The sequence below is a fragment of the Crotalus tigris genome, unplaced genomic scaffold (assembly GCF_016545835.1).
Source record: "Crotalus tigris isolate CLP2741 ecotype Arizona unplaced genomic scaffold, ASM1654583v1 scf7180000017661.16357234195:1864864, whole genome shotgun sequence".
Taxonomy (NCBI): Eukaryota; Metazoa; Chordata; class Lepidosauria; order Squamata; family Viperidae; genus Crotalus; species Crotalus tigris.
Window position 1 is genome coordinate 1,093,262 of NW_024096548.1, and position 19,847 is coordinate 1,113,108.

At 45.4% G+C, this 19,847-nt stretch overlaps 1 long non-coding RNA gene across 1 annotated transcript; it reads left to right on the plus strand.

Annotated features, from left to right (window-relative positions):
* Positions 1 to 1,825: 1,825 nt before the first annotated feature.
* Positions 1,826 to 16,513, plus strand: LOC120304821. The gene is made up of 3 exons (XR_005555844.1): positions 1,826 to 2,183; positions 9,632 to 9,842; positions 16,146 to 16,513. It is a non-coding gene; the product is annotated as an uncharacterized LOC120304821 (long non-coding RNA).
* The last annotated feature ends 3,334 nt before the right edge of the window (positions 16,514 to 19,847 follow it).

The window sequence follows — 19,847 nt, forward strand, 5'->3', positions numbered from 1 at the left end:
ATGAACCCATCTTTCTCTCCTCAAAGTTGAATTTTCTGATCACTATAGCACAGTGGTCTACAAAAGAAAAAAAAACTGAGCACAATTGTGCATCCACAATATATTTGAAGAATAATAAATACATTAGGCTTTCATGGCGATCCTTTGCAGTTCTGTCCAATTAAACAATGTTCCTTATTTCCTTATACAGAGACAGTTTTTTTTCCCTTGTGCCATCACTCTACTGAACACCTATTTCCCACAGTACTGTTTTATGTCTAAGCATGGTATGGCTGTAGTATTACTATTATCCTTGTCATCTTCCCTGCTACCCCCTCTAATTGATATCATTATTATGGATGGAAACTAACCAAGGAGAGAAGCAACCTAGAACTAAGGAGAAACTTCCTGAGAGTTAGAACAATTAACCAGTGGAACAACCTGCCTCCAGAAGCGGTGAATGCTCCAGCACTGGAAGTTTTTAAGAGACTGGACAGCCATTTGTCCAAAATGCTATGGGGTTTCCTGCCTGAACAGGAGGTTGGACTGGATGACCTCCAAGGCCCCTTCCAACTTTATTATTATTATTATTATTATTATTATTATTATTATTATTATGTTGCTTTGAATGTACACTGAGAACTTCTCCACCAGAGACAAATTCCTTGTTCATCTAATCACACTTGGCCAAATAAAGCTATTCTATTCTATTCTATTCCTATTCTATTCTATTCTACAATCCTATTCTATTCTATTCTGTTCTACAATCCTATTCTACAATTCTATTCTATTCTATTCTATTCTATTCTATTCTATTCTATTCTATTCTACAATCCTATTCCTTTCTATTCTATTCTATTCTATTCTACAATCCTATTCTATTCTATTCTACAATCCTATTCTACAATTCTATTCTATTCTATTCTATTCTACAATCCTATTCTATTCTATTCTATTCTATTCTATTCTATTCTATTCTATTCTATTCTATTCTATTCTATTCTATTCTACAATCCTATTCTATTCTATTCTATTCTATTCTATTCTATTCTATTCTATTCTATTTATTCTATTCTATTCTATTCTATTCTATTCCTATTCTACAATTCTATTCTATTCTATTCTATTCTATTCTATTCTATTCTATTCTATTCTATTCTATTGTGCTCTGCTCTGCTCTGCTCTGCTCTATATTCTACTCTTTCAGTCATTCAGTTTTGATAGGTTACTTTCTAATTTTAAAAGCGCGGCTGGACTATTGGGAGAGATTTGAGTCTTGAAGCAGGACCTGCAGAAAAATGCCAAGTGACTCCGTGTTCTCTTTCGAAAGACACAGGTGTGCAATTTTCATGCCTTAAGTCTGGCATTTAAGAATAGGAGGCTCCTCAACAGCAATCAATGATTTTTCAAGATGGTTTTAGATAAATCACATTTATACTTTCTTCTCAGCCAGAGGGGAATCTGGGTAGCCCTGGCTCAGAGGCAGAAATGCCATGTTACATAATTGCTTTCAGAAAAGAGGGTTTGCCTTGAATTTCTCTGGGATGTTAAGTAATTTTTCAGTGGACATAACATTTCGACACAGACACAAGGAAAGGGAAGAAAAATGGAGGGGAGGGCAGGGCAGGGGAAGACAGAACAGGGGAGGGGAGAGCAAGGGAGGAGAGGGGAGGGGAGGAGAGAGGAAAGGAGAGAGGGGAGAGGGGATAGGAGGGGAGGGGAGATGAAAAAAATCTCGATAGGACTGAAAAAAAGAGTATAAATAACAGAATGAAAGTTAGAGGCAAATGTAAAGTTTTTCACTTACAAAAAAGAGTATTCCTTGGAGGGGGGGGGGAATTGAAATTGTAATTAATTGCAATTTGCCCATGAATCAGCAGTGTGCGATAGCTGCAAACAAAGCCACTGCAGAGAATCTGGAATAGATTCAGAGACTGGCAAGCAGGATGATCAGGGCACTAGGAAGTTCTTATGAAGAGACATGGAAGGGCATGAGTCTGTTTAGCCTTCAGGAAAGATGACTAAGGGGGCATATGATAGCATTCTTCAAATGCCTGATGGGGTGTCACATGGAATAAGGTCAAGAGCTGATGTCTGTATGTGTGTGTGTGAGAGAGACTGCGTTTGTTCTCCAGATTGCAGGCATGGAATGGGAAATTGGATTTAAAATACAAGTCATTTGGTCACAGTCCATAAAATCTATGGTAAGTTTAGTTTCAGAATAGGAACAAAATATAGGTTTCTTTCTCTCTGTGTCCCTGATTGCAGTTGCACCCAAGCTCTTTTGAATGTTTAACAGAAATATCTGGGCAAGGGAGGGGGAAGGGAGGGGGGAAGGGAGGGAGGGAGGGAGAGAGAGAAGGAGGGAAGGAGGGAAAGAAGGAACAAAAGGAGATGAGGAAGGAAGAGAGGGAGGGAGGGAGGGAAGAAAGGAGGGCGGGAAGGAGGGAAAGAAGGAACAAAAGGAGAGGAAGAAGGAAAAAAGGGAGAAGGGAGGGAAGGAAGGAGGGAAGGAAGGAAGGAAGGGGAAAAGGAAAGGAAGGGAGAAAGAGAAGGAAGGAGAAAGGGAGGAGAGAAAGAAGGCAGGGATGATGAAGGAGGAAGAAAGGAAAAGGAGAATGGAAGGGAGGGAGAGAGCAAGAGAGGGACAGAGGGAGAGAAGGAGGAACGAAGGAAGGAAGGAAGGGAAAGAAAGAAAGAAAGAAAGAAAGAAAGAAAGAAAGAAAGAAAGAAAGAAAGAAAGAAAGAAAGAGAAGGATGTGCCATGGGTCTATTATAATGTATATTTTTTATTATACACACACACACACACACACACACACACACACACACACACATACATATACACTGAAACTGAGACCCTTTTGCTCTTGGGGGTCCCCTGCCCCTTCCCCCAGAGCTCCCATCTTTGGGGCTGTTCTGCCCCCCATGCTGCTGGGAATCTCCTTTCCCTGCTGAGTGCAGGTGGGGAAGCGGATCATCTTGCCCTGGGCGCTCTGCACATGGGCCTTGTCATGTCAGGGACAGAGGACAACGGCCACCAGCCAGCCATCTGGGGAAGTGGAAATGCCCTGCCAGGGAACGGGCAGGACAATATGTTACTGAGGACAGTGTCATCTTCTCCCCCAGCCGGCGGAGAGATTGAGACAGAGACCAGCTTTCCTTTCTATTAATATTTCACGCAGCCAGCTGGTCCTGCTGGAAGGCGCTGGTCCTAATGAACTTCAGTTTGATTCCCCCCCCCCATTAGCTTACAAATGCGATCAAGTTGATGAACACCACTGAACAGAGGACTTTCCTACAGCAGCAGCAGCACCTCGCCCTCTTTGGGCCTCTCATGCAGGCTTGACTTTCATAAATCCAAGAGGGCAGTCCTTGGCCCTGGGGAGGAAAGTGGCCCAAGTATTCCCCAGCTTTTCCCTGCAGCAGCGCTGGGAAAGGGCTCCACCTTCTTGACCATCCTGAATCAGGGCAGAGGAGAGACGGGGGGGGGGGGCTGTTTGGGGAGAGAAAATGTGGGGAGGCAGTAGGCAGGAAGCGATCCGCCCAGAGATTGAGAAATAGCAACAGGGGAGGGCTGAAAATGAATGCAGTGTAACCAAATCGTGCTGTTGCTCAGCCAGGCTGATGTAAGCCAGTGCAAGGCTGGTCATCTGGCATCAGTCATCCCGGCTGGACTGTGTTGGTTTTTTTTCCCCACCTCCTTTGGAATTGCGCAGCAGTTTAGAATAAAAATTGGCTTAAGTTGAAGCTGGGCATTCAACGGCGTTTTGCGATTATCTACCCTGTTTATGAGCAGAGAAATCGTATGATGGAGGAGGAAGAGGAGGAGGAGGAGGAGGAGGAGGAGGAGGAGGAGGAGGAGATAGACAAGGAGAAGGAGGAGAAAGACAATGAGGAGGAGGGGGAGAAAGACAAGGAGAAGGAGGAGAAGATAATGAGGAGGAGGAGGAGGAGGAGAAAGACAAGGAGAAGGAGGAGAAGATAATGAGGAGGAGGAGGAGGAGAAAGACAAGGAGAAAAAAGAGAAGATAGACAATGATGATGATGATGAGGAGGAGGAGGAGGAGGAGAGACAAGGAGAAGGAAGAGATGATAGACAATGAGGAGGAGAAGGAGATAGACAAGTAGAAGGAGAAGAAGATAGACAATGAGGAGGAGAAGGAGATAGACAAGGAGAAGGAAGAGTAGATAGACAAGGAGAAGAAGATAGACAATGAGGAGGAAAAGATAGACAATGAGGAGGAAGAGGAGGAGATAGACAATGAGGAGATAGACAAGGAAATGGAGAAGATAGACAAGGAGGAGGAGGAGATAGACAATGAGGGAGAGGAGGAGGAGATAGACAAGGAGAAGGAGGAGAAGATAGGCAATGAGGAGGAAAAGGAGGAGACAGACAATGAGGAGGAGGAGTTGGAGGTGGTGGAGGAGGAGGAGAAGGAGGAGAAAGACAATGAGGAGGAGGAAGAGATAGACAATGAGGAGGAGGAGGAGATAGACAATGAGGAGGAGATAGACCATGAGGAGGAGATAGTGAGGAGGGAGGAGATAGACAAGGAGAAGGAAGAGAAGATAGACAATGAGGAGGAGGAGGTGGTGGTGGTGGTGGTGGAGAATAAGGAGGAGGAAGACTCCTCTTTTAGCAGAGATGGTAACATTGCTTCTGAAAAACATCCAGGAGATGAGTGACCCCTCCCAACTCCCAGATCTTCTCTTGAATTGAGGGCGGGAGAGCCATCAGGTGCCCATCCCAGGGTAAGGGCTGTTCCGTGGAAGGCAGGACATTCAGAAATTGCTCAGAGCTGCCACTGAGAGCTAAATAAGAACACCATATTCTACCCAGGAGACTTCTTTTTTTTCTTTGGAAGCAGTGTTATAAAACAATTTGCCTCCAGCTGAATGAGAACCACTAGGAAAACAGAGAATTGTTCTGCCTGGCAATGTTAGCTCTCTTTTTTTCTGCCCACAATCAGTATGACGGAGATGGCTATTCTTGCTCAGAATATTACTCAATTCTAGGCTGGCTGGTTGTTTCTTTAGCGACAACAGACAGCCTCATCTGTCTATCCATCATTCTTCATTCTTCCTGGGCAAGAAATCAATGGGATTGGACGATTTCACTTTAATCTGATTTCACATTTTGTCAAAAGTTTCTGGTAGCACAACCCCACCCTTGGAAAAGAACTTGTATCTCAGGAGCCAAAATCACCACGAGGGTGCCCACCCATAAGGGCCATTGGATCCATCAGGCTTCCTGATTAAAAAGCCAAAGCGTAAACAGGAAGATGGAATGTGGCAGACAAGATCACCAACATCCTATGTATGCTTTTGGGACTACAAAGATCCAGAATACAGAATAATGGAAGACCTGGGAGATCTTCTAGTCCAACTCCCTCCTTTCATAGGAAACTCTATGCCAGGGGTCCCCAACCCCAACCCCAGGTCCGTGGACCAGTACTGGGCTGTGGCATGCCAGCACTAGTCCGCACAAACAAGCAAAGCCCCATCCGCGAGATGCAGGCAGCACACAAAACCACGCACCCTCCGGTCCGTGGAAAAACCTCTCTCCACGGAACCGGTCCCTGGTGCCCAAAAGGTTGGGGACCTCTGCTCTATGTCATTTCAGACATAGCTCTCTGGTCTCTTCTTGAAAACTTCCAGTGTTGGAACATTCACAGCTTCTGGAGGCAGGTTGTTCCACTGGTTAATTGTTCTAACTGTCAGGAAGTTTCTCCTTAGTTCTAGGTTGCTTCTCTCCTTGGTTAGTTTCCATCTGTTGCTTCTTGTCCTGCCTTCTGGTGCTTTAGGGAATAGCTTGACTCCTTCTTCTCAAATCTCAGCAAGGAGTAGAAAAAGGTTCAGAGTGATTAATTTGCCTCCTGATAAAAAGGCATTTGTGACCAGCTGGACTCAACATGACAGTTATTCTGTGAATAGATGTCCCCCCTCCCTCATGAGTGTGGCCACCACAGACGTTCAAAATCTGAGAAGTACACCAGTCAAAATGCTTACCCACTTCAGTGTAATCTTCTTAGCATCTCCAGGTTCGTTGCATGAGATCCAGCTATGTTGGCTTGGAATATTGACAATTTTTTAGATTCCCCCTACTACGGTTCTTAAAGAATCTAAAAGATCATTACAGGTAGTCCTTGACTTACAACCATTCGTTTAGTGACCATTCAGTTACAAAATCACTGGAAAAAAAGTTACTTATGACCATTTTTCACACTTACGGTCATTGCAGCTTCCTCACGGTCAGCTGATGAAAATTCAGATTCTTAGCAACTGGCACGTAGTTATGATAGTTGCAATGTCCATACGATCACCTTTTGCGATCTTCTGACAAGCAAAGCCAATGGGTAAGCCAGATTCAGCATATCAGAACTGGAAGGGGCCTTGGAGGTCTTCTAGTACAACCCCCTGCTCAGGCAAGAAACCCTATACCAGGGGTAGGCAACCTTGGCTCTTTTATGACTCGTGGACTTCAACTCCCAGAATTCCTGAGCCAGCATGGCTCAGCATGGAAACCTCTCCCTTTCCCCTCAGCGTGGCTGGCTCAGGAATTCTGGGAGTTGAAGTCCACGAGTCATAAAAGAGCCAAGGTCACCCGCCCCTGACCTATACTATTTCAGGCAAACGGTTGTCCAATCTCTTCGTGAAAACTTTTAGTGTTGGACCATTCACAACTTCAGGAGGCAGGTTGTTACCACTTTACACTCGTATCATTTTATAATCGTATTACTAACTTAATTACTACAGTGACTCGCTTAACAAGTGTGGCAAGAAAGGTCATAAAATGAGGCAAAACAACAGAAATGTTGACTCAGTTGTGATTGTAAGTCAGGGACAGCCTGTATTAATACTGAAAATCCTCATGGTTCTTGCCTTTTCTGTTGCTGGCTGAAAACAGGAGTCCTGTAACTCAAAAAAACGTATGAATGAAGATAGCCAAGCACTTCATGGCAACTATGCTCTTCCAATTGTACGCAAAGAACGGTGTGTATTAAGGGGGAAAAAAATATGGGTGAAAGAAAGTCCAGATTCTCTACATTCCAAATGCTTATTTCCAGCAAAATGTGTCTCTTTCCTTGCTTTATAACACATGTCATTTATCCTGTAAACAGCTGCCAAAATAAACAGGAATGAGGGCAGGATACATCCTTGTTTCACTTTTGTATTTACATAAAAGGTAATTAGAAATAAAACAAAACACAAGGCAGGAAGCACAAGGCGGTTTCCGAAAATGGTTAGCTCATCCTTGCATCCCCTAAGCAGAGCCCAGACTTCCCCCCCCCCCCCCATATCTGTTTTTGTATGCCGGTTTCTCATGACTTTGCCTTTGTCTCCTTCCTGATCACAGCAGATGCTCCCTTAAAGTTGTCTTGAGGAGTTCCTGTTTTAGAGCAGGGTTCTCCTCTTTTGGCAAGGTAGATGTTGCGGTGGACATCAACCAGTGTACTTCATCAGTGGTCTGGTTGATCATCCACTCATTGACCACCTATTTTCCAAAGCACCAGAAGGCAAGGCAAGAAACAATGGATGGAAACTAGCCAAGAAGAGAAGCTTGAAAAGGAAAAAGTTCCTAACAGTGAGAACAATTAACCAGTGGAACAGTTTGCCTTCAGTCGTTGTGGGTGCTCCATCACTGGAGGCTTTTAAAAAACAGACTGGACAGCCACTTGTCTGAAACGGTATAGGGCAGGGGTCTTCAAACTTGGCTCTTTTATGACTTGTGGACTTCAACTCCCAGAATTCCTCAGCCAGGCACGCTGGCTGAGGAATTCTGGGAATCGAAGTCCACAAGTCATAAAAGGGCCAAGTTTGAAGACCCCTGGTATAGGGTCTCCCGCTTGAGCAGGGGGTTAGACTAGATGACCCCCCCAAGATCCCTTCCAACTCTGTTATTCTGTGTATGTATGTACATTATAGACATTCTGTGGTAACAAGGGGTTTTAGATTGCCATATTTTTCACCAAAATCCGGCACTGCCAATTTCTATTCCCTTACAGCACTAGCTAAGGATGGAGCTCACTCATTATCGATTGTGCTTCCTGCTTCGGCACATACTAGTCTCCAAACCTGTTAGCTTGGCCAGTAGATTACAGGTTCAGAGGGTGTGGGGGAAATGGAAAGTCCCCTTCAAATGTATGACAATCAAAAAAACTCTATCCTACTTCATTCCCCATCCCTCTTTCTTCCCTGTAATCTGTCAGCAGGGGTCTTTTGGTACAAGGGTTTCATGCTAATTCAAAAAAGTGCCAAATCTGTCTTCAGAAATAACTCAACAGGTCACAGGTATGTAAGCTAATTAATGTTAATTGGGAAACTTGTGGCTAAACTTGTTGATCGAAGCATCTGCCTGTATTCACCCACTGTAGAAGAGTTCAGAGATAGCCATGAAGAAAATATACAACTTTTAATAAAACATGAGCTTAGCCCAGGAAAACAGGAAAGAGTGAGAAAGAAACTCAAGATTTTCCCCACCTTGACTATCTTTGATATAAGACAGAGGGAAATAACTGTTTCATTGTAATGGTATTATATCCTATAACAATGAAATAAAGTTCTAGTATTCTTATAGTGTCTGTTTCTTTACCCCCAAGATGCTTTTTCACGAGGCAACTGGACTTTCTTGTTTTTCTTTGAAGACGTTTCGCTTCTCATCCAAGACGCTTCTTCAGCTCTGACTGGATGGTGGAGAATGGAAGGATTTATATTCCTTTCAGACAGCTGTTCATTTGCATACTTTTATCCAGTTGTACAAATGCAAATGAACAGCTGTCTTGTTGTTGTTGTTGTTGTTAATTGCGAAGTCGTGTCTGACCCATCGCGACCCCATGGACAACGTTCCTCCAGGTCTTCCTGTCCTCTACCATTTTCTGGAGTCCATTTAAGTTCACACCTGCTGCTTCAGTGACTCCATCCAGCCACCTCATTCTCTGTCGTCCCCTTCTTCTATTGCCCTCAATCTTTCCCAGTATTAGGCCCTTCTCCAGTGAGTCCTTCCTTCTCATTAGGTGGCCAAAGTATTTGAATTTCAACTTCAGGATCTGGCCTTCTAAAGAGCAGTTGGAGTTGATCTCTTCTAGGACTGACCGGTTTGAACGCCTTGCAGTCCAAGGGACTTGCAGGAGTCTTCTCCAGCACCATAGTTCAAAGGCCTCAATTCTTTGGCGCTCAGCCTTTCTTATGGTCCAACTTTCACAGCCATACTTTGCAACTGGGAAAACCATGGCCTGCAGGAGTATAAATCTTTCCATTCCCCCACCATCCAGTCAGAGCTGAAGAAGCTTCTTGGATGAGAAGCAAAATATCTTCAAAGAAAAACAAGAAAGTCCAGTTGCCTCGTGAAAAAGCATCTTTGGGATAACTATGACCTGGATGACGGAGAATCTCTATAGATATCTGTTTCTTTACCTGTCCTACTTTAAAGGAGTGACATTTATTGTTGCCCTACTACATATTAAGGAAAGTAATTAGTGGCTGTTTTTCCTACTGTCAGTGCAGAGAAAACCAAAATTCATTGATTTCTTTCCTTAACTATTTCCTTTTAAAACATAAACATCTGCAGGGCCCATTACTGAGGGCAAATGGGGTTCAGTCATCCCATCAACATAGCAATTTTTATGCTCCCATTCTTTTCTTTGGTCAGATACAAAAGACCAGATCCAGATGTGAAGATCCAATTAAACCGATTTATTACTAAAACACCTATGCGCAGAATCTTCTCAACTTAGGCAGCAAAACCACTTTATGCACAAAAATGGAAGGATGTTTCGATTCCCACCATGGATGAATGGTTACAAAAACTGAAGGAGTTAGCAGAGATGGCTAAACTGATTGTTCTGATCAAAGAAAATAACGTAAGTACTTTTGTTTCTACTTGGAAACCACTTCTGGACTTTGTACTTGGGGTGGGAAAAAATGATACTTTGATTCTGAGTTTTAATGATTAGATTGATTTGTTAATTATAGAAATGGCTAGTTGATACTATTATAGAAAAGTAAAAAGTTGAGGTTCGATGCTAATGCCTTATTTTTCTGCAACAGGGGGAGTCAGAAGTCAACACCTTTTTTTCCTTCCCTCCCCCTTCCATGCTTCTCTTTTTCTCTTCCCCTTACCTTTGTTTCCTACTATTTGCTTTTGTATTTTCATATTTTATACTATAAGCTAATAAAAATAAACATGTAAAAAAAAGGAATCTTCTCAACTTAAAGGATGGCAGCTGCTTGGATTTAGATAAGGGTCCACTGAATTCAAAGGAGATGGGACTTATTTCTTTCTGGCTACATAGGGATTCTAAGCTGATTGTCAGAATCCAATTATATTTCATCTTTAATTATCAAATATAGAAACTCCCAATTCTGCCTTCTCTGGATTCTGCCATAAGAGGGAGAGAAGGGGGAGAGCAAAGGGGCTTTATGGCCCTCACTTCCTTCAGTACACTTCAAAGGGCTGAATGATGAATGTGTGTTTATTGTGACCTCTAAGCGTTAGCATATCAAAGAAGGGTAATTGCCTTTCATGTAGTTATCTGAAGTCTCCATCCAGACGGAAGAAAGAAGAAAAGGGGTGGAATTGTGATACTTGAAACTATCACTGGAAGGGGGTTTGATTGGGTGGGACTACTGGGGAACCCCTTAAAACCTTGAATGGAGAGCTTGAACCCCAAGTCCTGTCTAGCATGCCTGCAACCACTTCTCTTAATAAAGGATTCCTGTTGGAAGAATTATTCCAAGAGTTCTGTCTTCTTAAGATGCAAAGTGGGGTGGGTCCTTACATTAGACAGGACTTGTAAAATTAATCCACCTGGAAGGGAGACCCTTGCCGGGGATTTTGCAAAAAATTACCATGTCAGACAATGGAGCAAGAAAGGGGGAAAACTCCCTGGAAAGAGAGCCGCTGACCAAATTGGAACCTTGCCAGATGTTGGGATCCGAGAGGTCAGATTCCTCAGGAGAAGAAGTGGTGGAGACACGGGACCACAAGCCTCGCTGGTCAATGGGCGTTGGAAAGAAAAGTAAGTGGGGAAAGGAATCAAGAAAGGTGACCCTGAGACGGGGGACCAAGCAACCAGAATGGAAGCAGGAGATGGAGAAATCCCTGCACGCAAGTGAAGAGGGAGGAAGCTGGGCACCGTACTCAGACTGGATCCTAGAGAAAGCTATTAACCTGATGAAGAGAACTCTCAGCTCCCTAGGAGAGGAGAATACTGAGCCCTACGGCCGCCCCAGTTCCTGGAGCCACAAAGGGAGAGACACCGAGGGGGACGTGGAACCTGCAACCCCAGGGACATCTACTGATCCAGGAGCCCCACCCCCTACCGGACCACAGATGGTAATCTGGATGGAAGACACTACCACCCACAACGGAGGCACCGATCCATTCCAAGACGTCCACCGTTGGAGGTGAAATTCAAAGGGGAGCCAACACGCTTGGGGTTTTTCCTAACCCAAGTCCTCAGCTACATGGAGGAATATGGGCAGGACATTCCCAGCGACAAAGCCCGCATCCGGATCGTGCAATCTGCCCTGGATGGACCAGCTGCGGATTGGGTGGTGAACTTGCATGACTCCAATGCCCCAGAACTCAGTAACTTCAACCGTTTCATGTCCTCTTTGAGAAGACGATTTGAAGACCCCCTGGCTGATCGCAAAGCCCGTGAAAGGATAACAACGATGAGGCAAGGCAAACGCCCAGTGGCTGAGTATACCCAAGAATTCCGGGCCATTGCCAGCAAACTGAATTGGCCAGAAGACATCCTCCTTGGCCATTTCAAAGACGGACTAAACTATGATCTATATGATGCTTGCCTGCCCCGAGGGGACCCACATCAACTTGAGGAATGGTACGTCTTGGCAGAGGAAGCAGAGATCGACATATTGAAGAGGCACCGCCGAGGAAAACAATGGAGCCGCCCCCCGCCTGAGCTGACACACCAACCGGTGAAATCATCGGATACAGCCAAGAAGCAAATGGGGTGTTTCAAGTGCGGAAGAGAAGGGCATCGAGCTGTAGAATGCCGCTCAAAGGCCCCCCAGCACAACCCAGACAGATCCCCAATCAACAAACCCGGAAAGTATTCAGCTAAGCCAAAAGAAACGGCCATGAGAATGATGGAAGTTGCAGAAACCCCCACCTCTGCTCACCAAGGGGAAAGAACTCCAGCCTACACCACAGGGCCGGTGGCTGCCTCAGATGACAGCTCGGAGGGCGAACCCCTGGTAAGTGGATGCATCACACCCATCTTCAAAACAGTGACTATATTAATCCCCCCCATGCCCGAATCTGTGAAGGTGAAAGCCTTAATAGACTCTGGCTGCACCCGCTGCCTCATTAGCCCAACACTAGTGGGGAATCTGGGCATCCCATCCAGGAGACTGGAACAACCAATCTCATTTGGCCAGCTAGATGGATCCATAGCAGGGGGGGTGCCAGCTACCCTAGCCACTCTGCCAATACACCTCTCCCTGGGCAACCATGAAGAGGACTTAACGTTTGTGGTGACCCCAGGTATGGAATGCCCAATGATTCTAGGGATGGAATGGTTGAAAAAATGGAACCCCTGGGTAAATTGGAGGACGACAGAAATCAAATTCCCGAAGGGGGACCCTATGGACTTAAAACCCCAAGGGAGGCTACCAGAATCAAGAATAGAAAAAGCATCCATAGGGGAGGAAAAAAGATTAACAGAAATACCAGAGGAATATAGGGACCTTGCTGAAGTCTTCAGTGAGGAGAGGGTGAATGAGCTCCCCCCCCCACCGACCCACAGACTGTACCATTGAATTCAAGCCTGGGGCAAAACTCCCGAAGCCCAGATTATACTCCATGAGCCCAAAGGAGAAGGAGGAAATGGAAAGATTTATAAAAAAAAAACCTGGAGAGAGGTTTCATTGAGCCAGCCAAGCCTAAAGTGGCTGCCCCGGTCCTTTTTAGAGAGAAGAAGGATGGCTCTTTACGTTTATGCGTGGATTATAGGGCCTGAATACAATCAGTGAAAGCAACCTATACCCGCTGCCCCTCATGAAAGACATGCTGTCACACCTATCGAAAGGGAAATTTTTTTCTAAACTAGACCTAAGGGAAGCTTACTATCGCGTGAGAATCAAGGAAGGGGACGAATGGAAGACTGCATTTAACTGCCCCATGGGGTGCTATCAATTCAAAGTCTTGCCATTTGGATTACAAGGGGGCCCTGCAGTCTTTATGCAATTGATCAATGACGTTCTAAGGGAGCACCTGTTTAAGGGGGTCCTTGTTTACTTGGACGACATTCTTATCTTTACCGAAACAAAAGAAGAACACGTCAAACTTGTCAGAGCGGTTTTAAAAAAGCTGCGAGCCGCTCACCTATATGCCAAACTATCAAAATGCGAATTCCACCAGGAAAGGATAGACTACCTAGGCTATCGCATATCCCCACAGGGCATTGAAATGGACCCGGAGAAGGTCAAAGCAGTACTAGATTGGGCACCACCCCGCACAAGAAAGCAACTACAAAGTTTCCTGGGCTTTGCAAATTTTTACCGCCAATTCATCCCCTCATTTGCCCAGATAGCCTTGCCCCTCACTAACTTACTAAAAATGAAGGGAACATCCTCAGTAAAACCTAGCCAGCCACTAACATGGACAATGGAGTGCCAAGCAGCGTTTGAGAGACTAAAGAGACTTTTTTCTGCCGAACCAGTACTAAGGCACCCAGACATGGACAAGCCCTTCGTAATACAGGCAGATGCAAGTGATGTGGCAGTGGGGGCTGTGCTATTACAAGAAAATGATGATGCAGTATTGCAACCCTGTGCATATACATCCAAGAAACTCACGGAAACAGAACAGCGCTGGCCCGCATGGGAGAAGGAGGCTTATGGGATACGTTGGGCATTACTCACGTGGCGACAGTTCCTGGAAGGCAACAAAATCCCTTTCCAGGTGTGGACTGATCACAAAAATTTAGAAGCCCTGAAAACTTCCAGGAAACTCAATCCCAAACAAGCCCGCTGGTCCCAGCATTTTCACCAATTCCAATTTAAGCTCAAACATTTACCAGGAAGAAAGAACTTCCTGGCAGATGCACTATCTCGCATGCCCCAATATAACAGCGCACGAACCACAGACTCTAGACCAATAATGGCAGAGTCACAACTGGCAGCACCAGTAACCACAAGAACCCAAGCCAAAATAAAACCACAACTGGACAGCCAAACTGGAATTGAATTCAGAAAAAGTTTGGAAACAGATGAATGGTTCCAGAAAAACAAAAATGTGTGCACAATGAGAGACGGGTTGCCTTGGGTAGGGGAAAAGTTATATATACCAACAACTCAAAGAGTAACTTTCATGCAGCTTTGCCATGACACAAAATCAGCAGGGCATTTTGGATTTGTAAAAACTTTACACTTAATTAAACGGCAATTTTGGTGGCCATCAATAAAAAAGGACATAGAAAGTTATGTTGCCAGCTGCCCAACCTGTGCATCGGCAAAGAGGTTGCAAGGGAAGTCGCCAGGGCTATTACAACCAGTGGCAAGTCCCTCAGCCCCCTGGAGGGAAATAGTCATGGATTTTATAGTGGAATTGCCAGAAAGCAATGGGAATACTGTTATCTGGACAGTCACGGACCTATTTTCCAAACAGGTGCACTTTATCCCTTGCCAGAAGATTCCCACTGCAAAGGCCTTAGCAAAACTTTTCATCCAGCACATTTACAGATTGCACGGGGCACCCCAACGCATCATCTCTGATAGGGGAGTGCAATTTACGTCTGCATTTTGGAAGGAATTTTTATCCCTCTTAGGGACCACTCAGGGACTGACATCTAGCCATCACCCTCAGACAGATGGACAAACAGAACGCTGCCATTCGGTACTTGAGCAATATTTGAGATGTTTTTTAAATTTCCAACAGAGTGATTGGACGGACTTACTTCCTTTTGCAGAAGTCGCCTACAATAATGCAGTCCACTCCAGCACAGGCTACACTCCTTTTCAAATAGCCAACGGTCAAAGTTTCAACCCTATGCCAGAGTTAACCCCAAAAGAACCAACGATCCCTTCACTGAAAGAATGGATGGAAAACCTACAAAACACCTGGCCAATAGTCAGAAAATCACTAGATGAATCTAGGCGGGCATACAAAGCACAAGCCGATAAAAAAAGGGTTGAGCCTACACCATTCATTATAGGAGAAATGGTGTACTTATCTACAAAATACCTAAAATCCCTACAGCCCTGTAAAAAACTTGGACCAAAATATATAGGACCTTTTCCAATTAAAAGAATCATAAATCCAGTAACAGTAGAATTAGAATTACCCAAAAATCTCAGGCAAATACACCCAATTTTTCATTGCAGCTTGCTGAAAAGAGAGCATCAGTCACCTCTACGGCCAAAAATCCCCCCACCACCACCTCCAATCATGGTGGAGGGTGAACAACACTTCGAAATAAAAGAGATCCTTGACTCTAGGAGATATCATGGAACAACTCAGTACCTAGTTGCCTGGAAACACCTCCCTGCCTCACAAAATGAGTGGGTTCATAAACGTCATGTCAGAGCCCCGAAGCTATTGAAGAAGTTTCACACAGAGTATCCTAACAAGCCTGACTAAATTTTTTACTTGTGTTTTCTTTCAGGTGGATCTCTCTTATTTTTAAGAGGGGCCGAATGTCAGAATTCAATTATATTTCATCTTTAATTATCAAATATAGAAACTCCCAATTCTGCTTTCTCTGGATTCTGCCATAAGAGGGAGAGAAGGGGGAGAGCAAAGGGGCTTTATGGCCCTCACTTCCTTCAGTACACTTCAAAGGGCTGAATGATGAATGTGTGTTTATTGTGACCTCTAAGCGTTAGCATATCAAAGAAGGGTAATTGCCTTTCATGTAGTTATCTGAAGTCTCCATCCAGACGGAAGAAAGAAGAAAGGGGTGGAATTGTGATACTTGAAACTATCACTGGAAGGGGGTTTGATTGGGTGGGACTACTGGGAACCCCTTAAAACCTTGAATGGGAGAGCTTGAACCCCAAGTCCTGTCTAGCATGCCTGCAACCACTTCTCTTAATAAAGGATTCCTGTTGGAAGAATTATTCCAAGAGTTCTGTCTTCTTAAGATGCAAAGTGGGGTGGGTCCTTACACTGATTCTTCTTTTAATTCCACCTGCAGGTTCTGCAAGTCCTTCTCCTACATCAGTGGTGGCAAAACTATGACATGTGTGCCAGAGGCAGCACTCGGATCCCTCTCTGTGGACACATGCACCATTGCCCCAGCCCCACCTCCTCTCATGGTCCCCTCCTCACCAACAGTCCCCCTGGAGGAGAGCTGCCCCCAGGTGCAGCCCAGTGAAGCAGCATAGCCAAGGACATGGTAGCCGGGCAGCGGGGACAAGACTCCACCCTTGCGGCCCGTCATGCACAGATGATGCTGCGGAACACGGGCAGAGGGTGTGGCTGCCATGGCGCTGCTGGCTGCCTGGGTGATCTATGGTGGGCCATGGAGGTGGTGGGTGGCCCAGCGGGCAGGGCGGAGCAAGGATGGGGGGATGGTTTTTGGGGACTCAGTCTCTAAAAGGTTCGCCATCACTGTCCTACATCTTCCATCATCTGACTGTATCTTGTAACGTGAATGTCCAGAGCAAAGCATTGCAATTCCATATGAGTTGTTTTTCCAGATCCTATCAACTCTTCACATCCAATTGACTCTACAATCAGAAAGGAATAAACAATTTGTTGGTCTGATTTAATTGATTTGGTTGATTTAATTCAAGAACTCCATCAAATTGCCTTCAAGTTCAATCTTCAAATAAAAACTTTGTATGGCACTGGTTCTTGAATTAGAATTAGTCCATTTTTATTCATAGTCTTCTAATGTCCTATTGCCAACTGCTAATGTTAGCATAGCATTTCAACTGGCTGCCCATATTTAGCCATCATCATTAGTATGGAACATGAGATACTAACTGATTATTACCATGTTTGCTCTTATTCCAGAGTAACAGTAACTTAATTCTAACATTTATTTTATCATTCCTCCATTCATTTTCATTAGCTGCAGCATTTCAAACAGCTGACCAAGATTATCTTGAGAGCTATTCTATTCCCAAGGACAAGACTAATTATGAAAGAAAGTCATAAAAGACTCCAATCTAGTTTTAAAAGTGTCCTTCTGTTGTCTTCATTTCCTTGAAATATCATAAGCCCTGCTCATTTAAACATTACAGCTGCTTCCTAACCAAACTTGAACAATTAAAAAAAACCTGAAATTTCTTTCAGTGGTGGCTTGAAATGGCCATGATGATTTTGAAGCAATTTTATTCACTCCTGAGTTAGAATCCTTCCTTCCTTCCTTCCTTCCCTCCCTCCCTTCCCTCCCTCCCTCCCTTCCTTCTCTCCCTCCCTCCCTCCCTCCCTTCCTTCCTTCTCTCCTTCCCTCCCTCCCTCCCTTCCCTCCCTCCCTCCCTCCCTTCCTTCCCTCCCTCCCTCACTCCCTCCCTCCCTCCCTTCCTTCCTTCCTTCCTTCCTTCCCTACCTTCCTCCCTGCCTTCCTTCCCTCCCTCCCTCCCTTCCTTCCTTCCTCCCTCCCTCCCTCCTCCCTCCCTTCCCTCCCTCCCTCCCTCGTCCCTCCCTTCCTTTCCCTCCTCCCTCCCTCCCCTTCCCTTCCCTCCCTTCCTCCTTTCTTCCTTCCCTCCCTTCCTCCCTTTCTTCCTTCCCTCCCTCCCTCCCTCCTTTCCCTCCCTCCCCTCCCCTCCCTTCACTTCCCTCCCTCCTTCCTCCCTCCCTTCCCCCATCCCTTCCTTCCTTCCCTCCCTCCCCTCCCTCCCTCACTCCCTCCCTCCCTCCCTTCCCTTCCTTCCCTCCCTTCCTTTCTTCCCTCCCTCCCTCCCTCCCTCCCCCCTTCCTTCCTTCCCTCCCTCCCTCCCTCCCCCCCCCTCCCTTCCTCCCTCCCTCCTCCTTTCCTTCCTCCCTCCCTTCCCTCCCTCGCTCCCTCCCTCCCTCCTTCCTTCCTTCCTTCCTTCCTTCCTTCCTTCCCTCCCCCTCCCTCCCTTCCTCCCTCCCTCCCCTCCCTCGCTCCTCCCTCCCTTCCTTCCTTCCTTCCCTCCCTCCCTCCCTCCCTCCCTTCCTTCCTTCCTTCCTTCCCTCCCTCCCTCCCTCTCTCCCTCCCTTCCCTCCCTCCTTCCCTCCCTTCCCTCCTCCCTCCCTCCCTCCCTCCCTCCCTTCCTTCCTTCCTTCCCCTGAAAGGGTGCAAAAGATTATACGAAATCAGCCTTTTAACCTTTGTTATGCTTAGAAGATGGATTGATCTCTGCAAAAAAAAAAATCTGCAAAGGGCAAAGTCAGCATGTTGAATTAGAAGCAGAGTGTCTACAGGGTATGGTTTAAAAAAATGTCAAGATGGCAGTCGCAATGTGATCAGAGTAAAAATGACATTGAAAAGCTGATGACCAACTCCATCCCAACCAACATGAAGGTTTATCCTGGAAGGAAAATGTTGGAGGATTAATTCCAGCTATTTCTTATCCTGTACAGGCGTTGCGGCTCAGTAGGGTTAAAAGATACTGGAGAAGGTCTATGTCTGGCGGTTCAAGTCCTACCACCGCATGATGGAGTGAGCTCCTGTCACTTGCCTCAGCTCCTGCCAACCTACCTGTTCAGAAGCATGTAAATGCAAGTAGATAAATACAGTAGATATCACTTCTGTGGGAAGGTAATAGCGTTGTGTGTTTCACCGTACACTCTGTACTGCAATGTTATGTTACGTTAGCCACAGGTCCATGGAAACAACTTCAGACAGGGCTGGCTCAATAGCTTAATGAAATGGAGATGAGCACCACTCTTTAAACTTGGCTATGACTAGCGGAGTAAAACCCGCAAGGAGTCCCTTCCTTTACCTTATCCTTACTGACTCTTTACCTGAAGCTGATTCACGTCCTTGGAGACTTAGCAGATTCAAAGGAAGAGAATCAGACCTCCTACCATCCGCTGTCCCAGATGGCAGAGGACAAATCCTCAGGAGCCCAAAATAGCCAAAGCTGATAGGCAGATCTCATGTCCTGACCAAGTTATCAACCAGATGGCAATGGCACTTAGACTTATATACCGCTTCACAGTACTTTACAGTCCTTTCTAAGCGGTTTACATAGTCAGCACATGGCCCCCCCCAACAATCCTCATTTTATGGACCTCAGAAGGATGGAAGGCTGAATCAACCTTGAGCCGGTCAGGATCGAACTGCCGAACGGCTGGCAGTCGGCAGTCAGCAGAATTAGCCTGCAGTACTGCATTCTAACCTCTGCGCCACCCATGGCTCTTCATTGACAGAAGATGCTAGTTCATAGCCATGAGCAAAAAAAAAAAAAATGTCAGAAGAGGAGAAACATTCCTTCAAAATGGAAAAAAGCTAAATATGCCTTTGTGCTATCTCTCCTGATATTAAAGAAGAGATGATGGCAACCTCAGGAGGGCATGACTTACGCAAATCATCACCAAGGTGTCTTCACGTCATGAAGATGAGGATCACACAGACACACACACCCAAGTGTCTTGCCTCAGAAATTCATTAATGTGTTTCCTGTGAAATGAAGGGGAAAGCTGTGAGATGAAACAGGAAACATGGCATTGCAAAGACGACCCGTATCCTTCTCTTATTTAGATTTTCTTGGTAACTTCACTTTCTTGACCCTCACCTTACTAAGCAATGAGGACTGCTAGTCCTTGACTTACAACAGTTCATTTAGTGACCATTCAAAGTTAAAATGGCACTGGAAAAAAATGAGCATTTTTCACAGTTATGACCTTTCCTGCATCCCCAGGAACATGTGGTCCAACTTCAGATGACCATTGTGACCATTTGCTGTGTCCCAAGGTCATG